Here is a 23,319-nt window from a genome sequence, read left to right as displayed (position 1 = left end):
TTTCTAAGAACCTCCCCACCACCACGGGGGCTGCGTGGCTATAGTTACGCCACTCTGTGGGACATGTGTAATAGGCATTATGGTGGAACTTTTTGAAGTGCCCTTTAAAAAATGGGCAGGGCGCAGCGCCCTGCTAAAACAGCATAGCAGGAACACTACCTACAGCACACTAGCAGTGTTCGGGACAAAGTAGGTCTACGCCAAGACGTGATAGGAAGTTCAAACTGTTGCTCAGATAAAAAGGTTCATTATCTTGACATCTAATACCATACCCAATTGAACCTTATCACGGAGGTAAAAATCAGTCTTAACAACTCCTACGAGGACATTATATTCATCTTAATTTCCCCCTCACCACCATAGGGTTTATTAATATATATCTATCGCTCTCTATCTCTATTTTGTTTTTATATATATATTTTTGTCTATATTTTATTGTGTAATTATGTTTTGTGTTTTTATGTAAATAATTTTCATGACCGGTCATTACAAAATATATTACTTCATATGTATAGAGAAACAGTCATATTACATTTTGTTATTTAATTATCACTGTTGTGATAAATCTTCCATGCCGATATATGAATAAAAAAATATTTAATTGATACTTCTTTATCTGGATAAAGCATTTTGAACTTATGAAGTCTCCAAGTGCCGCTATTACCTCCCACAACAAATACACAAAGATGTAGGTGTCCCCTCCAATGGCGCCTAATTCAAATGGGAGAAAAGAGTACAACCCTGTAATAAGGGGATCGATCTTCTCCGTATTCCAGAAACAAATGAATAGTAACAAACAGATACCGCACGTTCCTTCTGGAGAGGTGGCGTCTCTTCTCCAATTAATAGACACACAGTGTGATGTACTTCCTCCCCACTGATGATATTAGTGGGAGTTCCACGCTTGTGTCTCCGGTAGGTACCCAAAAAATAAGGTGACGGATGGTGGAGAACTGAAATTAAGCAGCTCTCAATTGCGCTCAAAAGGAGGAGGTGATACTCTCCAAATTTTTCTCTCCTTGAAAGACCGGGGTACCGGTCGAAAACACGTTTGGAGCCTCTAGTCCACTTCAAATGGGACTTTGGATGGACAGTTGCCTGTCTGCCTGATTTGGAGGATATCCTGGGTATCGCCTCCTCCTTTTGAGCACAATTGAGAGCTGCTTCATTTCAGTTCTCCACCATCCGGCACTTTATTTTTTGGGTACCTACCGGAGACACAAGCCTGGAACTCCCACTAATATCATCAGTGGGGAGGAAGTACATCACACTGTGTGTCTATTTATTGGAGAAGAGGAGACCCCACCTCTCCAGAAGGAACGTGCGGTATCTGTGTGTTACTATTCATTTGTTTCTGGAATACGGAGAAGAGGATCGATCCCATTATTACACGGTTGTACTCTTTCTCCTTTTTGAATTAGGCACCCTTAGAGGGGACACCTACATCTTTGTGTATTTGCTTTGTATCTCTTTGTGGTGTAGGGTCACCACTGTTGGGTGTACACACCGGAGGCTGCCTGGCGCTTCAATTTCGCCAATCCTCTCTCTTTGTTGTGGATCCTCTCACAGCAAGCTATGTATATATACCGTACGAGGGTTCCAGAATAGTGGACTGCTTCCGAAACTCTTCTTCCTGGCTCCTACACTATGACAGGAGCCAGGTGCTTTCTTGTAATGTTACAGGGTACATGTGAGTTATCCGGACGCCCGATTTCAAAATCGGGTCGGATCGGGCACATCGCATCGCATCGCATGCGACCATCGGATGCGATGCGATGCGATGCGATGACCCGATTTTTCCATAGGAATCAATGTTAAAATGGACTGAGTCCATTTTAACATGGAATTCAATGGGAAAAAGGGGTCCTTTTCATACCCCTACTATCCAAGTGGGCATGGAGTTGGATATAAACCTGTGGCGAGCGTAGCGAGCCACCGAGCCCGAAGCGTGGCGAGCGTAGCGAGCCCCGCGAGGGGACACGGAATACCGTCCCCTCGCGGGGCTCGCTTCGCTCGCCACGCTTCGGGCTCGGTGGCTCGCTACGCTCGCCACAGGTTTATATCCAACTCCATGCCCACTTGGATAGTAGGGGTATGAAAAGGACCCCTTTTTCCATAGGAATCATTTTAACATTGATTCCTATGGAAAAATCGGGTCATCGCATCCGATGGTCGCATGCGATGCGATGCGATATCGCATCGCATCTGATTGTATGCCTTAACTTAAGGCATACAATCAAAAAATCGGGCGTCCAGATAACTCACAAGTACCTGTTACAGTGTGGCACCCGGCTCCTGTCACTGAGCAGGAGCCGGTGTTTTGGTGTCACTCCTGATTGTAGGTACTTCAAGACCCTGATTACACAGTGCTGCTTCTGCAAATTGTTACAGTTCATTAATAAGCTGCAGAATACTGCTTACAAGTTTCATCAGTATATATAGTTTTATAGTAGAATAATACTGCCTTTAAAATATACATTTTTCATTTTTTTTCAAGTCTCTGCCATTTTTAAAAGTTCCCGGTTTTTTGGGACCCTAAACACTGTTGCTGTTTAAAATTGATTGCTACTTTGGGGAAACATAGTGGCATTCAACTACATCTTTTGTTCAGTACAATATGACTTTTCATAAGTAACAGATGTAGAGAAAAAGACTTGGAGAAATTTAGATATTAAGGTATCTTTTAAATGATTGACATAATGCAGATATCAATAAATTGGGGCCTCTCTTTCTTTCTCCCATCCCCCCTCGTCTATAGATCAAAGGGTCCTACATGGTTGGGCATCAGCACTGTAGTGCACAGTGTGGGTGCCTGCCAACACAGATGTCCCTCTAATGAATATATGTAAGGTATGTATTGTTTCAGGGAGCATGTTGTGCCTATGATGGATAATACAAGTACACCATTGATACTCCGCTATCATTGGTTCCAGCATTTTGTTGGATCATCGGTGGCACTCTGGCAGCTTACCCTTCTGCCCCTTACCCCCTAAACCTGACTTCCGCCCACAGCCTTACTGAGCCCTCCCGCAGTCTTTCATATGCCAAATTACCTCCTGACAGTTAGTAGACAGACGTTGAAATCCTGACTGTTAAAGGCCTGACAGTCGGGAGCCCAATTTACATGGGCTATTCTCCCTCATGGGTCCACAACCCCCATAGATTAGAACCTGTGGCAAGCAGGCCCGCAAGGGTCTTCTTTGCACTCGTCCGCTGTCAGAGTACCAGCAGTCAGGATTCCAACGTCTGTCTACTGACTGTTGGAATCCCGACTGTCGGAGCCCTTTACCACACCCCAGCATTTCTTCCCACTGCAGCTCCCAATCCTTCTGTAGCCTAACCAAACCCTTCCATAGCCTAACTGAGGTTTCCCGCAATCTAACAACAAGGCATCCTAACTCCGCCTGTTCCTGATCATTATTAAAGTTGTATTTATTTGACATCTTGTTGCTGCCTTACCAGTGCTCTGGATACCTTCTACTCTTCTACCTTCTACAATACCTTCTACTCTGACGACTTCTAATGTACACCTCCTTCATGAATGCCAAATGTATATTAAAAGTAACACATGTACTGTAGTGAAATGGCAGGCCAAATAAATTGTAATAACCACCACATAAATGTCTAGGCTACATGGGTTGTTTAAACTTATATAATTTAGTTTAACCCCTTCAGTGGTGTTTTTTTTTTTTTTTTTTTTTTTTTTTTTTAAGGTAGCGCTCCCTACTAGGCAAGTTTTTTAGGGGGAGCACTACCTTTAAAAAAAAACACCGTGCTGTGTCTAGGGTTCAGGCAGTGCACTGTCATAGACTGTCACACAGCCGGAGGGGGGAGGGGACGTGCCGGGCTGGGCAGCACTGAAGCCAAATTCACCATCAGCGGCGCTGCTCGGCTCTAACCAGCAGCAATCCCGAGAATTTTCCGGGCTTGTCAGTCTGGCCACTAAGGCATAGTCTAGAAAATTCTCGGGATTACCACTGAAGGGGTTATGTCATATCCCCCCCCCCCCCCCCTATATTCTAATGGAAGTAAATATGCAACAAAGTGCAGCTTACATCAACAACCTATTCACTTTGATTATCCCCTGTAGCATCACAAAATACTCCTGTACATGTAGTAGTGTCATTGCTGAAAATTATATAATTTTATACAGTTTCATCATAAAACGTAATATAGTCCAATTGCACCCAAAATTGTCTTAGACTCCGCTGCCCTGTGTCTGAGTTTTTTACTAATTTCCCTAAAGACCCATACACCATAAGCAATATAACCAACTATATTGCTCATTCTGTCCCTTCTGTGCGCTATCAATTGTAATATTGTCCTGTGTGTTCGCTCAATATTGTAATCGTCTTTACATGCAGCAAATTTTTGTCTTATTTTAACATGCAAGTATAATGCGATGACCCGATGATATGGCTGAACATTATCATGTACGATATCATTCAATATGTGTGCACTATATAATTTGCCAGGAGTTCGATTGGGAATCGTTGACTGTCTTCTTTTATTAGACCAAATGTAATAAGACTGTATGGGCAATTTACCTGCAAGAATTATTGCTAACATTATTTATCTTAATACACATATTGCACAACTCTTCAGACAGAGTTTGTTATTCGCATCAGTGACGGTCCTGTACCATTCGAACTTGCAATTTACATTCTCTATCACATGCGCACATAGGGCTGTATTGACATGTTTGGGTAGCAGGCAGCCACTATAGGGCACCCAATGGAGCTTTTCAAATACTGCTCCATTCGAGCGTGTCCCTGGGGTGGTGAGCTGACGTCCGTGTAAAGGTACCCGATTGAGCGCACAAATGGGACTTTGCATTGCGTCCATTAGATTGGTCTGGTTTAGCTGCTGTGCATGGCTAATCCGGACCTTAATGAGCACGATCAGTGAAAATTGACATTAGTTGTATATCACCTCTCGATCTCACATTGCTTTAGACAAGAGATCAAGTGCGATATAACAATTGAATACGGTACCTATGGTACATTTTATTTTCTCTATCATGCAGCAGGAGACACTGGATTTACATCGGGTTTAGAGCTGGGAATGCTGGGAGCTAGGCACTACTAATTTGTTTCAGGGCAGGCTTGCTCCTCCCCTCTAAGACCCATCAGACCTCCAGTTAGAAAATTGTGCCACGGGAGCTGGTCACAGTTTTACACTGCTCCGGAGATTTTTCTACAAAAGAAGAAAGGAACCCAGTGGTTCTCTCTAACAGAGGACTCTTGGATTCGCGGTCTCATTTCAGAGGGATACCGGATTCAATTCGATTTCCCTCCCCCCACTCGATTCTTCACCACAGCTCTTCCTATTGCGCAGGACAAGCGATCTGCTCTTCAGGGAGCAGTAGAGACCTTGCTGGCTTCCCAGGTAATCATTCCAGTTCCTTCCATCCAAAGGAACCAGGGTTACTACTCCAATCTCTTTGTAGTGCCCAAACCGGACGGGTCAGTTCGACCCATCTCAAATCGCTCAATCTGATGGTTTCTTATCAACCCTTCAAGATGGAGTCTATTCACTCCGTCATAGCATCCTTGGAACACAATGAGTTCATGCTCTCGTTAGACATCAAGGATGCTTATCTCCACATTCCAATATGGAAATCTCACCAGGCTTATCTACGCTTTGCTATAGGGAAAGACCATTTTCAGTTCAGGGCCCTGCCGTTCGGATTATCGTCGGCGCCCAGGATCTTTACAAAGACACTGTCGATCATTGTAGCGTACCTCCGGAACCAAGGGGTCACTATAATACCGTACTTAGACGATTTACTCATCAAGGCTCCTTCCCCATCCTTACTGGAGGAACATGCCCTGCTGACGGTCCAGACTCTCACCAGGTTGGGCTGGATCATCAACTTCAAGAAGTCCTCGCTCAGACCAGCACAGAGGATTCTGTTTCTGGGACTCTGGCTGGACACAAGGGAACAGAGAGTATTCTTGCCGGACGACAAGATTAGCGACATCCAGAGGATCATTCGCAAGATTCTGAGTCACCGTCGGGTCCAGTTACACTTGTGTGTACAGCTTCTAGGAAAGATGGTGGCAGCCTTCCCCGCTCTAACAAGGGGACGCTTCCACTCTCGACCTTTTCAACTGGACCTACTGAAGAAGGGAGCAGAGTCACATCTGTTTCTACACAGACTGATCCAGTTATCCACTCAAGCTCGCCATGTCTTACTTTGGTGGCTTCACACCGACCACCTAAGACAGGGGCGCTGATTTGCAATATGGGACTGGGTCCTATTAACAACGGATGCCAGTCTCCGCGGATAGGGCGCGGTGGTACTCCACCTTCGACTTCAAGGACGATGGAGTGTGAAGGAGAGTCTATTGTCTATCAACGTGTTGGAACTGAGGGCGATCTACAATGCCTTACTCGCAGCACAGGATCTCCTTCAAGGGAAATCGGTGAAGATTCAATCGGACAATGCGACAGCAGTGGCGTACGTGAACCGACAGGGAGGCACGAAAAGCAGACAAGCCATGACAGAGGTCTCCAGAATTCTGCAGTGGGCGGAAAGTTGGCAGGTAAATCTGGTAGCCATCTTCATTCCGGGAGTAGAAAATCTCGAAGCAGACTTTCTCAGTCGGGAGGACCTACACCCGGGAGAGTGGTCACTTCATCCCAAGGTATTTCTGGAACTCACAAATCGTTCGGAAACTCCCGAAGTCGACCTAATGGCGTCAAGAAGAAATCACATGCTACCAAGATATGTAGCATGGACGAGGGATCCACATGCCATAGCGACCAACGCCTTGGCAATTCCGTGAACGTTCCACTTTGTGTATCTATTCCCCCCTCTGCCATTACTGGGGCAGGTGCTAAAGAAGCTGAAGAGAGAATCTGCCCAGGCAATTCTCATCGCCCCATTTTGGCCGCGGAGAAGTTGGTTCTCGGACATTCAACAGCTTCTAGCGGACGAACCATTCCCTCTGCCGCAGAGACACGATCTACTACTACTACTACAAGGACCGTTCCATCATCAGCACCTAGCCTCTCTCCATTTGACGGCGTGGCTATTGAATCCGAAGTCCTGAGGGCAAAAGGCTGTCATCCCCACTATGTTAAGAGCGCGTAAGCCAGCCTCAGCGGCTCACTATCATCGCATTTGGAGATCCTACGCGGAGTGGTGCACAATCAAGGGGTGGCCATTTCGTGTCTTTAGATTATCCAGACTTTTATTGTTCTTTCAGAAGGGTCTAGACTGTGGCCTCCGCTTGGGGTCACTTAAAGTACAGATTTCTGCACTGTCTATACTGTTCCAGAGGAGGTTGGCCCTCATTCCTGAGATTCAAACGTTTCTACAAGGGGTTCTTAGGATTCAGCCTCCCTTTGTTCCACCGGCCCCTCCTTGGGACCTAAACTTAGTCCTGGATTTTCTCCAATCAGATACATTTGAGCCTCTGGAAGGAGTAGGCTTAACATTTCTTGTCTGGAAAACAGTACTTCTTCTCGCTTTGGCATCCGCACGGCGAGTATCCGAACTGAGTGCACTAGCCTGCAAGGCGCCGTACCTAGTCTTCCATGAGGACAGAGCAGAATTAAGGACTCATCCGTCCTTTCTACCTAAGGTCGTTTCCTCCTACCACATTAATCAACCTATCGTGGTCCCTTCTTTTCAAGGAGCTCCTTCGTCTCAGTCTTCCTTAGACGTAGTCAGAGCTTTAAAGATTTATGTAAAAAGAACCGCATCTATCAGGAAGTCAGATTGCCTGTTTGTTTTATATGATGCCTTTCGCAGGGGATGGCCGGCGTCGAAACAAACATTGGCCAGATGGATTCGTTTGACAATTCGTCAAGCGTATATTCACGCAGGAAAGACGCCTCCGTCGGTTTTGACAGCTCATTCGACCAGGTCAGTAAGCACGTCTTGGGCTGCCAGGCGGGGGGCTTCGGCTTCTCAGCTTTGCAGAGCAGCCACATGGTCATCAGTGAACACATTTGTTCGCTTTTACCAATTTGATACGTTTGCGGCACCGGCGACAAACTTCGGTCGTTTGGTGTTGCAGGATCCCCAGAGCTCTCCCTCCCGGGGAATGGTCTTTGGAACCTCCCCAATGTAACTCCAGTGTCTCCTGCTGCATGATAGAGAAAAGAGGATTTTGGTACTCACCGATAAATCCATTTCTCTGAATCAGCAGGAGACACTGGACGCCCTCCCAGCTCATGGATCCTGCTCGTTGTGTGGCCGGTTCAGGCCCGGTTCTGTTCATTCGGTTGTATATGTTTGTTGCATGCAAGTTGTTATACATATGTTTTTTTGTCACCATCTCCTCTAGTAGGACAATTTCCTAACTGGGGGTCTGATGGGTCTTAGAGGGGAGGAGCCAGCCTGCCCTGAAACAAATTAGTAGTGCCTAGCTCCCAGCATTCCCAGCTCTAAACCTGATATAACTCCAGTGTGTCCTGCTGATTCAGAGAAATTGATTTATCGGTGAGTACCAAAATCCTATTTTTTGCATGCAGCCATTTATTATTTATTTACTGTTTCTTCTATAGTGCAGCATATTCCATTGGGCTTTACAATTGGAATCGGTGATAAAAACAAACTGGGTAGCAAGCTTACAATCTATAACCTGCCAGTATGTTTTTATAGTGTGGAAGGAAATGCAAAAGTCACACTGTCATGACTGCAAACTGGACTCTGCCCCATGTGGCAGTAATGCTGCCTAGGTTGGTTTTGACTTAAGAAAATCACCACTGTAAAATTCAAGGCTATATCACATACAGTGGTACCTTTTTGACGTGCTGGTTATTCCATATAGCCCCTTGCATGACCTTCATTTTGGATACTACCCCTGGCCGTCATGTAGATTTTGGTCTATCAGAACGTTTATCCTATTAATTTAGTCTATCCTGGTTTCGCTACCATGTAATTCAGGTACTTCACCGTATTTTTGGTGATTTTGTTTTTAAAGGTTATAGAAAAGGTCCATCAAATGGGCTAGCATTATAAAGGATAGCATGTGTTTGGCTGTCAAATCCCTTTCTCTTTTGCAAATCCAGGCTGTTCACAGTGGTGTGTGGCCAAAAATCTGTATGAAGCACTCAGCTGAACTAGCAACGCGATCCGCAACAAAAGCAGCAGATGTGCACACTTATCCAGCTTTCACTGAAGTGTTAATGAGATCTCCTGACTTGTGGTCTGAACACAGCTAGCAAATACTGTAATGTTGCCAGACCTCATTAAATGGATCAACAGCAGTGTAATTGCACAGCACAAACTGGATGGCTATGTTTAACGCGTTTTTAAGATGTGAACGAAAATGGTTAGCATCTATGCGCTTTTTAACTATTCAGATTTTCCTCTGGGTTAAATGTGTTTAAGCTTCATTTGTACAGTTGTCTTCAAAATTATTCAACCCCCACTGAAATTGAATGTTTTGGCCAGTTTGACATTGATTTTGATCATTCAGTCATCTTGCTTACATTTTACATGAAAGAGGCACTTGTAGGTCAGAGAAATATAAACTTAAGTTTATAATGAAATAACCACAAATGTCTTTTCTGTGCTCACATCATTATTAGTTTTTATTCAACCCCCAAGTGACATTCAATCTTAGTACTTAGTACAACATCCTTTTACAGTTATAACAGCTTTTAAACGTGAAGCATAGCTTGACACAAGTGTCTTGCCGCGATCTACGGGTATCTTCGCCCATTCTTCATGGGCAAAAGCCTCCAGTTCAGTCAAATTCTTAGGCTTGCGCACTGCAACTGCTTTCTTTAAGTCCCACCAGAGGTTCTCAATCGGATTTAAGTCTGGTGACTGCGATGGCCACTCCAAAATGTTCCAGCCTTTCCTCTGCAACCATGCTCTAGTGGACTTGGAGGTATGCTTGGGATCATTGTCCTGTTGAAAGGTCCAACGTCTCCCAAGCCTCAGGTGTGTGACGGACTGCATCACATTTTCATCCAATATCTCCTGGTACTGAAGAGAATTCATGGTACCTTGTACACGCTGAAGCTTCCCTGTACCTGCAGAACCAAAACAGCCCCAAAGCATAATTGACCCTCCGCCATGCTTCACAGTAGGCAAGGTGTTCTTTTCGTCATATGCCTTGTTCTTCCTCCTCCAAACATAGCGTTGATCCATGGGCCCAAACAGTTCTAATTTTGTTTCATCAGTCCACAGAACACTATCCCACAACTTTTGTGGTTTGCCCACATGACTTTTGGCATACTGCAGTCGACTCTTCTTATTCTTGGGAGACAGCAAGGGGGTGCGCCTGGGGGTTCTGGCATGGAGACCTTCATTACGCAGTGTGCGCCTTATTGTCTGAGCTGAAACTTCTATACCTACATCTGACAAATCTTTTTTCAGTTCCTCAGCAGTCACACGGGGACTTTTATCCACTCTATGCTTCAGGTAGCGCACAGCAGTCGAAGTCAGGATCTTCTTTCTTCCACGACCAGGTAGCATTTCAATAGTGCCCTTTGCCTTGAATTTGCGAATGATGCTTCCTATGGTGTCTCTTGGTATGTTTAACTTCTTTGCAATCTTCTTATAGCCATTGCCCTTCCTGTGAAGACAAATCACCTCTTCTCTTGTCTTCCTGGACCATTCTCTTGACTTCACCATGTTTGTAACCACACCAGTAAATGTCTAGAAGGAGCTGAGTATCACAGTCATTTTAAAGCTGCCTAATTGGTGCTTATTATGCTTGATTGGTGCTCGGTGACATCCACAGGTGTTTTCAATACCTGATTGAAAACACCAGAATTAACCTCTCTTCTTCAGAGTGGTAGTCTTTAAGGGGTTGAATAATTGTGGCAATGAAGAAACCACAAAATACACATTTACTACTGTGTTATATAAACAATTGATGTCAGTTTAGTTGCATTTGGTTCTTTAAAACGTCCTTGTATGATTTCATTCTGAATACAATTCCAAATGTACACTATAGTCCCTAAACCCCTTTACAGCATTGGGGGTTGAATAATTTTAAACACAACTGTAGTTACAATCTAAGGTAGCATTTTTATGATTTACATTTTGAAAGTTTTTTTTTTTATTTTGTATTTATTTTTATCTTCCATAATTATTAGAAAGCTATTCTATTGTCAGTGGCGGGCTGGGCAGGGGGGCAGGGTGCCATCTGCCCCCCAGGCCAGTGCAGGTATACAGCAACAGGGCCGCCTGTTAGCTATGTGTGTGCACATAGATGACAGCCTGGATGGCTCCAGGCTGCACCTGTCTCCCGGCTGTCATGTCAGGCTGCACGCTGCTGTGCTGTCCAACATCAGTATAAGAAGATGCTGCTGGCCTGGCAGATCCGGATGGGGCCACCATAAGGGAGGTACAGAAGTTACTACAGGGACAGATTATAAGAACTCTACCTACCCTGCAGAAAGGCCCTTTCACAGACAGGTTCCCCCCCTAAGGCCCCCCCAGCACTAGGTCAGCACTCCGTCTCTCCGTGCTGTGCAGTAGCCACGCCCCCAACACTCTTTCTCCTGAAACTTCAGTTATCCTTCCTCCCTGCTGATACTGGCCCTGCACAGGAGAAGGCTGGGCCTGGCACTGACTCTGCCTGCATGCTGCGGAGCACAACACAGAGGTACCACCTGTCTGTCCCCTGCAGTATATTTCATCATATCCTTATCTTCTGCAGTCTCTCTATCTCCTAGTCCTTTGCTATCTCTCCCTTTCCCCTGCAGTCTCCCTTGCTGTCTCCATATACCCTGCACTCTCTCTTGCTAGCTGTGTCCCCTGGGGTCTCTCTTGCACTCCTTGTACCCTGCTGTCTCTTTCACCCTCTCTGCATCCCCTACAGTCTCTTTCCCTCCCTCTGAATCCACAACAGTTTCTTTCACACTCTCCATGTCCCCTGCGGTCTCTTTTGCTCTCTGCATCTCCTGCAGTCTCTTTTGCCCTCTCTGCATCCTCTATGGCCTCTTTCCCTCTCTCTGCATCCACTGCGGTCTCTTCACTCTCTCCAGGTCCCCTGTGGTCTCTTTCCCTCTTTCTCTTTTCATCCCCTGTTGTCTCTTTCCCTCTCTCCGCATACCCTGCAGTCTCTTTCACTCTCCCCGCTTCCCCTATGGTCGCACTCTCCACGTCCCTTGCGGTCTCTCTCACTCTCTCTGAGTTCCCTGATTTCTCTCTTGCTCTCTCTGCATCCCTTGCAGTCTCTCTGCATCCCTTGCAGTCTCTCTGCATCCCCTGCTGTCTCTCTGCATCCCCTGCTGTCTCTCTGCAACTCCTGCAGTCTCTCTCCCTGTCCCCTGCAGTCTCGCTCTGTGTGTCCTGTGTGGTCTCGCTCTGTCCGTGACTCTTGCTGTCTCTGTTGCTCTCTTCCTGTTCCCTGCATTCTCTCTCTCTCTCTCTCTCTCTGTCCCCTCTGCCCTCCGTAGCTGTCTCTTTGTCCCCTGTGCTCTTTCTCGCTGTCTCATGTGGTATCTCTCGTTATCTCCCTTTTTCCTGTGATCTCTCCCGCTGTCTCCCTGTCCCCCTGCGGTCTCTATCACTGTCTCCATCTCATGTGGTGTTTCTAGTTATCTCCCATTCACCTGTGGTCTCTCCCGTTATATATTCCTATCCCCTGCAGACTTCCACTATATCCTGGTTTTCCCAGAATCCTACCTGTTTCTGACCTTCCATTCCAATAACTGCCTTCTGGACACACAACTGTCCCAGTCATTGGAATTGGAGGGGCCACTGCAGGATGGTAGAGCAGAGGTTTTTAATTCTGTAAATAAAGCAAACCCCAAAAGTATGTACACATGGTGTGAAAAAAGGGATTTTTGTAAGAACTTACCGTTCGAATCCCTTTCTCTGATATGGTCCTGGTGACACAGCTTCACATTGGGATGTAGGAGGGTCCGCAGGAGCCAGGCACCTATCCTAAAGCTTTTGGAGGGTAGGCTCCTCCCCTACTGCATCCCAGATTCCTCAGTTCAATCTTTCAAAGCCACTGGAATACATTAACTCAGTACAACGCCTGCACATATCATATGCACAATTTTAAATTTAACTTTTCAACCAATTATAACATGAAACATCATGAACACTGGCATACTTACTGAGCGTAAGGGAGGGATCGCTGTGTCACCAGGACCATATCAGAGAAAGGGATTCGAACAGTAAGTTCTTACAAAAATCCCTTTTTCTCTTTCAATGGTCCTGGTGACACAGCTTCACATTGGGACGTTCCAGAGCCGGTCCTTTTGGGTGGGTACGCTCAGGTCTGCAGTTCTCATCACTGCTCGCCCGAATGATGCGTCCACCGACGCGAACTCATGGAACCTATTGAATTTGGCAAAAGTATGAACAGATGACCAAATGGCAGCCCTGCAAACCTGCTCAGCTGTTGCCCCAAGTCGAACCGCCCAAGAGGTGGTAACCGACCTGGTGGTATGCGCATTAATCCTGGCCGGTACAGGCCTACCAACTTTAGCATATGCAAACGCAATAACAGAGCGCAACCACCTAGCAATGGTCTGCTTAGAAGCAGCCCAACCAATTTTGTGTATGTCATACAAAACCAGTAAAGTATCAGTCTTTCTGACACTCTTAACTCTGTCCACCTAAACGCGCAAGACGCGCACAACATCCAAATTCCTCAATTTGTCCCTTTTCCTAGAACCCTCTGGGGGTTGAAACACAGGCAGAACCATCTCCTGATTTAGATGAAAAGCAGAGACTACTTTTGGTAAAAATCTTGGGGTACTGTCCGAAAGACAGCCCTATCATCATGACATATAAGGGAGGGAGACTTGTAGAACAAAGCTCCCAACTCCAATACTCTTTTTGCTGACGCCACCGCCAACAAAATACCAGCTTCCCTGTAAGGAAACTAAGGTCAGCCAACCTTAACGGCTCAAAAGGCGCCTTTTTAAGGTACTCCAGAACCAGAGATAATTCCCCTGGCGTTACTGGTTGCTTGTAGGGAGGGTTCAATAGAGAAAACCCCCTGCAGGAAGGTCTGACTTCCAGTATTAATGCAACCCTTCTTCGGAAAGAAATTGACAAGACCGAGATATGTACTTTGAGTTACTGAAGGCTTAACCCAGAGGAAAGTCCATTCTGTAAAAAACTCCAACAATTTTAGCCACTTTAAATCGGGATGTGTGTGATTTCTATCTTTCACACCATCGAATATAGGTCTTCCAGACCCTATAATAATTTTTAGAAGACTCTCTGGCTTTAATCATCGTGTTAACCACCACCTCTGAGAATCCTATATTCCTCAAAATGGCGGTTTCAACTGCCAGGCCATCAAAATTAATCAAGCTGAATCCAGATAGTTAAACGGTCCTTGTCTTAGACGGTCTGACCTCAGAGGTAGACGCCATGAGTCCACAGAGAATTTCTGAAGCCTCGAGTACTAGGACCTCCTTGGCCAATCTGGGGCCACTAAAATTACTGGAATTGTCAGGGCCTGTATCTTTTTCAACACTCTTGCCAGCATTGGAACTGGTGGAAAAACATAAAGAAAATTCCCCTCCCAGGGGATAGACATGGCATCCACCGCTTCTGCCAGTGGATCTCTCATCCTGGCATAAAACCTGGATACCTGATGGATGAATCTGGATGCCATCAGGTCCCCCTCCAAGGTTCCCCACCTCCATGTAATCTGGTGGAATACTTGTGGGTTCAGGCTCCATTTCCCTTCCATCAGCTCCTTCCTGCTCAGGAAGTCGGCCTCTATATTCTCCATTCCTGGTATAAATATTGCTGATAATGCTGGAACATTCTGTTCCGCCCACAAGAAGATTCGGGACACCTCCCACATAGCCAGCTTGCTGCGTGTGCCTCCCTGGTGGTTCAGATAAGCCACAGCTGTGGCGTTGTCGGTCTGAATCCTTAAAGGGAGCCTCTGCAACCTGTCTCCCGCTAGAGAAAACACTTTCCACACAGCTCTCAGTTTCAAGATACTGATCGGTAAGGCAGATTCCTATGGAGTCCACAAACTCTGCAGAGGCAGGTCCAAGACTACTGCCCCCCCAGCCCCTGAGACTGGCGTCGGTAGTGACTACCAGCCAGCTCCAGGACTGCAGTGACCAACCCCACTGAAGGGAGTCCACGTCTGTCCACCATTTCAGGGAGGCTCGAGTTTCCGAAGACAGCACTATCTGTTCAGATTTCATGGTCTGTGTGATTCCTGACCAAGCCTTCAAAATATTCCACTGGAACACCCGAGAGTGGAACCTGGCAAACTGCCGCGTCTCGAAAGACGCCACCATCTTCCCCAGCAGCTTGAGGCACCTCCATACTGATGTGCTCCGAGAGCTGAGAATCTCCTGGACTAAGGCAACCAGATCCCTGGCCTTTGCCTCCAGTAAAAATACCCGATGTAGATGGGTAACCCGAATGACCCCCAAGAATTGGAGTCTCTGTGACGGCACCAACTGAGACTTTTGTAAGTTTAAAAACAAGCCGTGAGCCTGCCAAAAACCCAATGGCTTTTGCCAAGTGACTCTTCAACATGTCTGCTGACTCCGCTCTGAACAGCAGGTCGTCCAAATATGGGATCACGGTGTTTCCCCTCAGTCGAAGCACAGCCGCCATTACAGACATTATCTCGGTGAATACCCTTGGCGCTGAGGCCAGGCCGAAGTGCAACGCCTGGAATTGCAAGTGTATGGTCTCCTATCTCAATAGGGCCTGATGTCCTGGGTGAACAGGAACATGAAGGTACGCGTCCTGGACATCCATGAACGCCAAAAATTCTCCCTGGTCCAGGCTTCACAGCACTGACCATAGAGACTCCATTTTGAAATGGTCTACCCACAAATGGATAATTAACGACTTTAAATTGAGAATCGGTCTGAAAGACCCGTCTGGTTTGGACACCCGACACAGTGGAATAAAAGCCTTTTTTCCATTCCGCTCTGGGGACCGGGATCACCACACCCTTCTCTAAAAAAGAATGAGCCGCTCCCAAGGGAGCTGTACGGAGCCGAGCCCCTTTTGGTATTGGCGTGGGAATGAATCTTCTTGGAAGAAGACCCTTGAAGGGAATTCTGTAACCCTGGGTTATAATTTCTAACACCCAAGAATCCCGGTCTAACAATGCCCATGCGTCTTTGAACATTGTCAGATGTTCCCCCATCTAGACCACCGCCGGGCAAAACCCTTGGCAGTCATGCAGATGGTTTGTCCTCTCCTTTGTGTTTGGTTTCTTATTTTTGAAAGGAACCAAATTTAGACTTTAGGACCTTTCCCCTGAAGGGCTGCCCTCAGAAAGACGCACCTCCTCTAAGGGAGGGCCGCAAGGCTGGCCTGAAAGCAGAAACCTTGATGTCTGCTTGGCTGCAGGGACTGGCAGGAAACTACTTTTGCCACCTGTGGCCTGCTTAATAATCTCTTCCAGTTCAGAAGCAAATAACAGCTTTCCTTTAAAAGCTATTGTCTCTAAGGCTTTCTTAGACACATTATCTGCCTCCCAAGCCTTAAGCCAGAGCACTCTCCTGGCATTTACAGACACTGTGGAAACTCTGGCAGCCATTTTGAGAGCTTCCTCTCAGACTCCAATACATGCTCTGCAGCCGTTTTTAAGCTTCTCTGCAAGCAATAACACACAAGGGTCAGCGTGTAAAATAGTGCACAAATTTCTGGCCCACACGATCATGGCCTTAGAGACCCAGGCTGAAATCATCAGAGGGCGTAGGGTGTATCCCACCCCTTAAAATAATGCTTTGAGGTTACCCTCCAGCTTTTAGTCTGCGGGGTCCTTAAACGCTGCTACCCCTTGTACTGGTAGCACAGTGGCTCCACCTGAGGTCTTGATACACGTGCCACAGAAGCATCTACCACTGGGACTTTTTTCCAGAGGTCAGCATGCGCCTCAGGCATGGGGTACAGGCTTAGAAATCTTTTAAGTATCTGAAGCCTTTTATCAGGGGTTTTTTAGGCCCCTTTGCAGGGAGATATCAGAATCTTTACGCTGTCTCATAAAAAACAACCTTTGCAGGAGTTTATCCTTCACAGACAAATTTAATGCCTGTTTAACAGCAGTAATAAAATCCTCTACCCCTGAGGCTGAGGACTCTTCAGAAATATCACCCTGGTTTAGTTCTGTGTAGTCTCCTACCTCATCAGCAGCTAATAATGGCCCTGAATAAGACCTTTTAGGTGTCCCCACAGAATAACCATAAAACTTGTGCAACAAGTAATTTAAACCTGCTGATTCCCATAGCAGTATCCTGCATGACCAGTAATAAATCAGGATCTGTCTGGGTCCGAGGCACAGAGCTAGGGGACTGCTGAGAGAATGGCAATGGTCTAGGGAAGTTACCAGCCATCACTCTGCCTGTCCAGTAATGCACCAAAGCATTTTCAGACCTGCCTAGGGCTTGGCCCATGCAAGTTCCGATGTACTACCCTCTGGAGTTCACTCCCCATGGGTTTCACAGCAGCGCATATAAATACATAAGCCCCCCTCAGGGACAATTCTCAGTGTACAACCACTGCAAGCGCTCAATGCATTTGAGGCTCCCTCCCCCAAGACCACAGGTTGTTGCTCAGACCTGATGTTCTCAATTAACACAGTCCCAGCATTAAATGTACAAACATTATATACAGAACCAATATACTCAGTTCACTTAGCTTTCTGTAGTCTTCAGAATGGGGAAAGCGATGCCCAGGAAATACAATCACTCTGTCAGGATCTGTAAGCCAGCTCAGCTCCGCTGCAAGCGTTCTGAATGGCGCCAAAACAGAGTGAGGGAAGGGACCAAGTCCCTGCTGCTGCGGGGACTGTGACTTTTGGCGCCAACTACCCCCAGACAGCCGCTCCCATTGTAGGATCTCCTTGTTCCAGTATCTCCCCCTCAGCTGGGGACCACTCGGAACATGCCTGTAACAACACTGCTGTCCTCTCATATCAGGAGCTCAGTGTGTAAGCTCCGCATAAAATGGCCGCCGCCATCACGGAGCGCCTGTCCCCCATGATCCCCACCTAGCGTGAAGCCGGTTTCAGAGCGCTCCGGAGCCCAGGCAGCTTCTTAAAAGAAGCTGTAAGCGCTGCACAGGGAGGCCAGACAGCGTCTCCCTCGTGCACAGTGAGCTGACAGGACGCGCTTCTGTCAGCTCCTGCTGCGCTAGCAGTGTGAGGATTCACTAATGAGAATCCTCACACTGTGCCTACCTAGCTAGTGTAAAAGTTAATAAAATAATAAAAACCCTAACTAGCTCTACTCCTTCGGCTGCTCCGGCAGCCCTTTAGAATAGCACCCACTCCAGTGGGCACCTAACACGAACTGAGGAATCTGGGATGCAGTAGGGGAGGAGCCTACCCTCCAAAAGCTTTAGGATAGGTGCCTGGCTCCTGCGGACCCTCCTACATCCCAATGTGAAGCTGTGTCACCAGGACCATTGAAAGAGAAATCACACTGTTCGGCCACATTCAATCCAGATGGCAGCAACGCAGCATTGGAATTGAAAGTAGAAATAGACTGTGCAGCACAATCTATTTCTACTAGATCGAAAGGAGGGCGACCGCTTCCCGGACGCTGTCCCTCTTCCCCCTGCCAGCCAATGCCAGCACCCCGGCGTCAGCCAGTATCGAGTTAATATTGGCGGCCTCCAAATCACACCGTGTGTACATACTGTACTTCAACCCCAGGGCCACTTGCTTGTGGATGCCCCCTAGGCCAAAAGTTGCCAGCCAGCCCCTGTCTATTGTGTCTGAGGATACTGGCAAATCTGCTTGTAGAGTTCGCTATTCTGTAGATGGGCCATTTCAGGGTATATAACACAATGCAGAAATAAGGAACGCTCAAATTTTAGCAGTATAAAATGCATAACTTTGTCACCACCCAGTGTAAAACATGAGCAGTTCTAAAAGGATGTTCAGTTGGGTCCGAATTTTCACCAAGGTGAAAAGTAGGTACTTTTCGCCGTATTTTAAGGCAAATGGGAATTCACCCAATTCAGTTGAAGGGACGATTTTTGGGGGAATAATTCTGAAGTTGTGAAAATACCTGGATCGGCAAATTACTTGCTTATCCACATGTTTTTGCCACTCCGCTCTGCTTGAGAAATTACATCTGTTTTCGTGACTTTTTGCGGCATTTTTCATTGGTGGAGAATGCCCTTAATACCGGTGAAAATGGATGCGATTGATTAGTCTGGGATCAAATCAGTTCCGCAATTTTCACGTATGCATAAAAATTAAAACTAAATTAAAAACTAAATTAGTTGAATACTCTAACACCCTCGTAGTGTAAAATTCCAGTTACTCAAAACAAAATCCTTAACACACAGGTCAGAACTTATCCCGGACCCTATGTATTTATCTGAAACAAATGGGGTATAATTGATTTTAGACTGAAAATAATTGTATAACCCCCACCAGCAGGACCAGCACATCTCATGTCTTATTGCATGTTGTATTCTCTCATAAGCAATCGTACATTACTGTCAGTCAACTTCAGTCATCTCTCAGACCGTTCAGAGTTCTTGCCACCGCTAGATGCAGGATCATAGTTTTGTATCTATACGTGTGTGTTTGGTTGCCTGTGGCTTGGACTGCAAGATATTACTGTATAATACATTATCCAGCAATTGGAGTAGAACCTTACTATCATGTCTTGTCACCATTACGTAAGGGCAACTTGACTGACTTAATGAAAGTGGTATGTGTTCTTATAGCAGTGAGTCACTGTGACTGAGCTTTCTGTTGTGCTTGATGTTAGTTTAGCAATGTGAATTCAAGAATGCATGTGCCATTTTTATGCATAGTCATATGTTGTCAGTATTTGACGTGATCCTGTCACTTGGCCCAAAGGCAACCATACAGTCTCACAGGACTGTCGGCCAGCTTAATTGATCTTTAGCAGGGTGCAGACAGAGATGTTATGCCTCTTTCGTATGGATCTTTTGCAATCAGCATGCGGCTGGCAGACTCTTGATTGCTATAATGTAGTAAGTAGACATCCACCGCTGATGCATCAGATCCAGCCTATATGCGTGCTGCTCAACATCAGAGCGTTTCAGCAGCACATCCTGCTAAATTCAATTGACCCCTGGATTATAATAAAAAAAAAAAAATGTTTTATAAACTTTTCTTTTATGGAAGCGTAAAAAGAAACCTTACAAAATACAAATATTTTGTGCATAGAATACAATATATAAACACATAGGGGGTATTCAATGTGCCGCCGCTATTTCCGACGGGGGGAATAGCGGGGGCTCCCTATTCAATGCTGTGTTTAGCATTGAAGCGGGATCACAGCAAAACGGGCCCGACTTTAGAAGCTGTCGGGCCTGTTCTGCCGTTTTCGCGGCCACGACCCCTTTGCGCCAATCGGCAGGCGCGACATTGAATCCCGCCTGTCGTTCAGCTGTCGGGCTGACCGCAAACGGGCCAGGATCACGGCTGTCGGCAGGGATCGACAGCCGTGATACTAGATTAAATACCCCCCATAATCTGTCAAAACACCAAGGTATATTCTACCAATGCAGTGATAGGGCAAAGAGTCTTTGAACAAAAAGACATAGTATATAAAGGGAGAAGAGACAAATACCTATATCATAGCGTCATGTATCTGATACCTTGAGCATGGGGTTGAGTATCAATTAAAATTTCCCACATGTTAAGTTTTGAGTGAATATATCTTTCTGCAAAGATGCCTCTAACCACTCCATTTTGAAAATATGATGTAATTTATTGAGAAAAAAGAGAGAATGGAGGGGCTGTGGGAGGCAGCCAAAACTGTAAAATATATTTCTTAGCAACTGTGGACACAATAATCAACAATTTGCGGACCCCCTGTGTCACACGAGTACCTTCAGGTATAATTCCAAATATTGCCCACTCTGAGGTCAGTAACAAAAGATACCAAATGCTGTGTGATGTATCTCCACACCTGAGTCCAGAAGCCCCGTATCTCAGGACATTTTTATATAAACCATGAAATAACTCAGCCCCCTAGGAACCACATCGAAGACATAAGTGGTCAGTAAGCAAGCCCATCAAATACCGACAATGCGGTGACAAATACGTCCTGTGTAACACATTAAGGAACAATTCTACATAGACAGCAGGAACCAAATTAATGGAATATTCCAGAGTTTTCAAAAATATTTTTTGTAGTTCGCGAAGGAAGGCAATCTCTCCATTATGCCTGGTACATCGGCTATCCTGTTGAAGAGTGGTGTGAAGGAATGAATAATGGACAGAGATTGCCTTAAAGGGGCATTTTTCCCATCTCAGGAGAGTATCCAATGGATTAGTATAGTCCTTTGGGGAGAGCACCCCTGGAGAGACCAACCACATGTTGGGCTTGGAGAAACGCCAATGGGAAAGACTGGAAAATTGGGAGATTGGTCAACAGCTTGTGCAAATGTTAATGGTTTATTAGACTCTTCATTGACAAAGTGTCCCAAGTTAGCAATCCCATGACGTTGCCACAAAGTATATGGATGTTGTGCATTACCATCCTGAATCTGTGGATTAGATACCAAGGGAAGATGAAGAGAAATAGGTTTCCTCTGTATTATTTAAGTTACAGCTCTGACAGATTTGTAACTTCTTTTCACCTTGTTCTGTATCTGTAGATTACCTAAACAAGTAGTATTCAGATTCAATTCATTAATATCATTTTTGTTCAGCTTCCACAATCTACATATCCAAACACAATAGTACTTACAGATGGGGCAGGCTACATCCTCCTGGCTGGCGGATCGCCAGAACGTCCCCACTGGCGATCCGCCAGCAGCCTCGCCATCCATCAGACTGAGACGCGCGGGGCGCCGGAAACACTGTCCGTCTCCGCCTCAGGGAGACGGACAGGGTTAGGGGGGGGGGGTGCGGGCAGGCGGCGGGGACCCCGGGTTACCGCCGACAAGCCGGCGGGGGAGCGGATGGAAGCGCCATCGGAAGGGGACGCGTGCGTCCCCTTCTCGCCATCTATATGGCGCTGGCGGCTGGCGTCGCCAGCACCATCCCCTGTCAGGATGGGACCTGCTCCATCTGTACATGCACAAAATCAACAAAATGAAAATGTCCAGCAAATCTAACATAAAGTGAAATGGGTGTTTCCGGAAGCAATGATGGAACAATGTCATGGGTGCGTAGCCTGACTGTGAAGCTTGGTCAAGGTTTCCGAATGCAAATGCAATGCCTGTTTCTGATAATATGAATTCTCCTTGGAAAAAGCAATGGTTTGTAAATCTTGTACACATGCATGGATACTCACATACTTAATGCAATATCCCATGACCTTCAATTGGCGATACGACAGAGCGAGCCTAATACTCGCTATCTAATTAGCCCAGCACAAGTGCGGCTTATCTATGATTTTTTTTCGGCTGCCTCAGGTGGGTAAAGCCTAATTCCCTCCCTCCTCAAAAAAAAGTGAAACTTGGGCATTCAAAGACACCGGTTTTACCAAACCTACCTATTTTATTGTGAAGCGGGTCTTTTTATGAAAATTAAAAGGTGAAACCTCAGGAAAAAAAGTAAAACTTCTGTTTTTCTTTCCCAATGTTTTAGTTGGGTGTATTAAGATACCCCCCCCCCCCCCCCGTAAGCTCATAAGTTTAATATAAACAAGTAAATGTTACAAATAGAAAACCATGACTGAGGAGGCCTAATTCAATCTTGAATAAAAGTAAACCAATAGGCCCCTTATTCAGATCCGATCGCAGTACAAATTTGTTCTCAACATGTGCAACACCTTGTCCACTGCAGGTGGGGTAGATGTAACATGTGCAAAGAGAGTTGGATTTGAGTGAGGTATTTTGTTTCTGTGCAGGGTAAATACTGGCTGCTTTATTTTTACACTGCAACTTAGATTTAAGTTTCAACACACCCCACCCAAATCTAACTCTCTCTGCACATGTTACATCTGCCCCACCTGCAGTGCACATGGTTTTACCCATTTTGAGAACAAATTTGTACTGCAATCAGATCTGAATAAGGGCCATAGTCCACTGTGTAAGAGGGGCAGCCTGACTTTTACATCCAGTTGTAGGAGAACAATATTTCCTACCAATGTGCTATTTGGCCCCTCGGAAGTAAACAGTCTATAAGATACGCTGGTAAATAATATTCTGCTATGGGTTATTGATAGAACATGGATATATTGAGCTTTTTGCTATTTAACAAATACCTCCTTGCGCAATATTTTTATCTGTATTTATACAATATAATATTGGAAGTGACCCTAGTATTTATTTGTTTAAAATAGATATCCCAGATGAATAGCTTTATGTACATGTCACTTAGAAAAATAAGAATATCACCATTTAGGCATCTTTATTGCTTGCAAATGTTTTTTATTTGAGCACTTGCTGGGGGCATTGCCGGTGAATGGTAGCAGGCTGTGTGGGGTAATTGATGGTAA

The 23,319-nt window shown here is 45.8% G+C and overlaps 1 protein-coding gene across 2 annotated transcripts in view; it reads left to right on the top strand.

The window, feature by feature from the left end:
• Positions 1–23,319, top strand: part of OSER1 (oxidative stress responsive serine rich 1) — a 36,481-nt gene that overhangs the window by 5,798 nt on the left and 7,364 nt on the right. Inside the window, exon 2 of one of the 2 annotated variants that reach the window (XM_083147005.1) lies at positions 2,759–2,850. The exons of the other annotated variant lie outside the window; for it this stretch is intronic. The gene's annotated coding sequence lies outside the window, so the exon portion shown is untranslated. The remainder of the gene's footprint in view (positions 1–2,758; positions 2,851–23,319) is intronic. 2 annotated transcript variants of the gene reach the window in all.

This window comes from Crinia signifera, chromosome 6 (genome assembly GCF_055691185.1).
Source record: "Crinia signifera chromosome 6, ASM5569118v1, whole genome shotgun sequence".
In the NCBI taxonomy this organism is placed as follows: Eukaryota; Metazoa; Chordata; class Amphibia; order Anura; family Myobatrachidae; genus Crinia; species Crinia signifera.
This window is presented reverse-complemented; position numbering and strand designations above follow the sequence as displayed.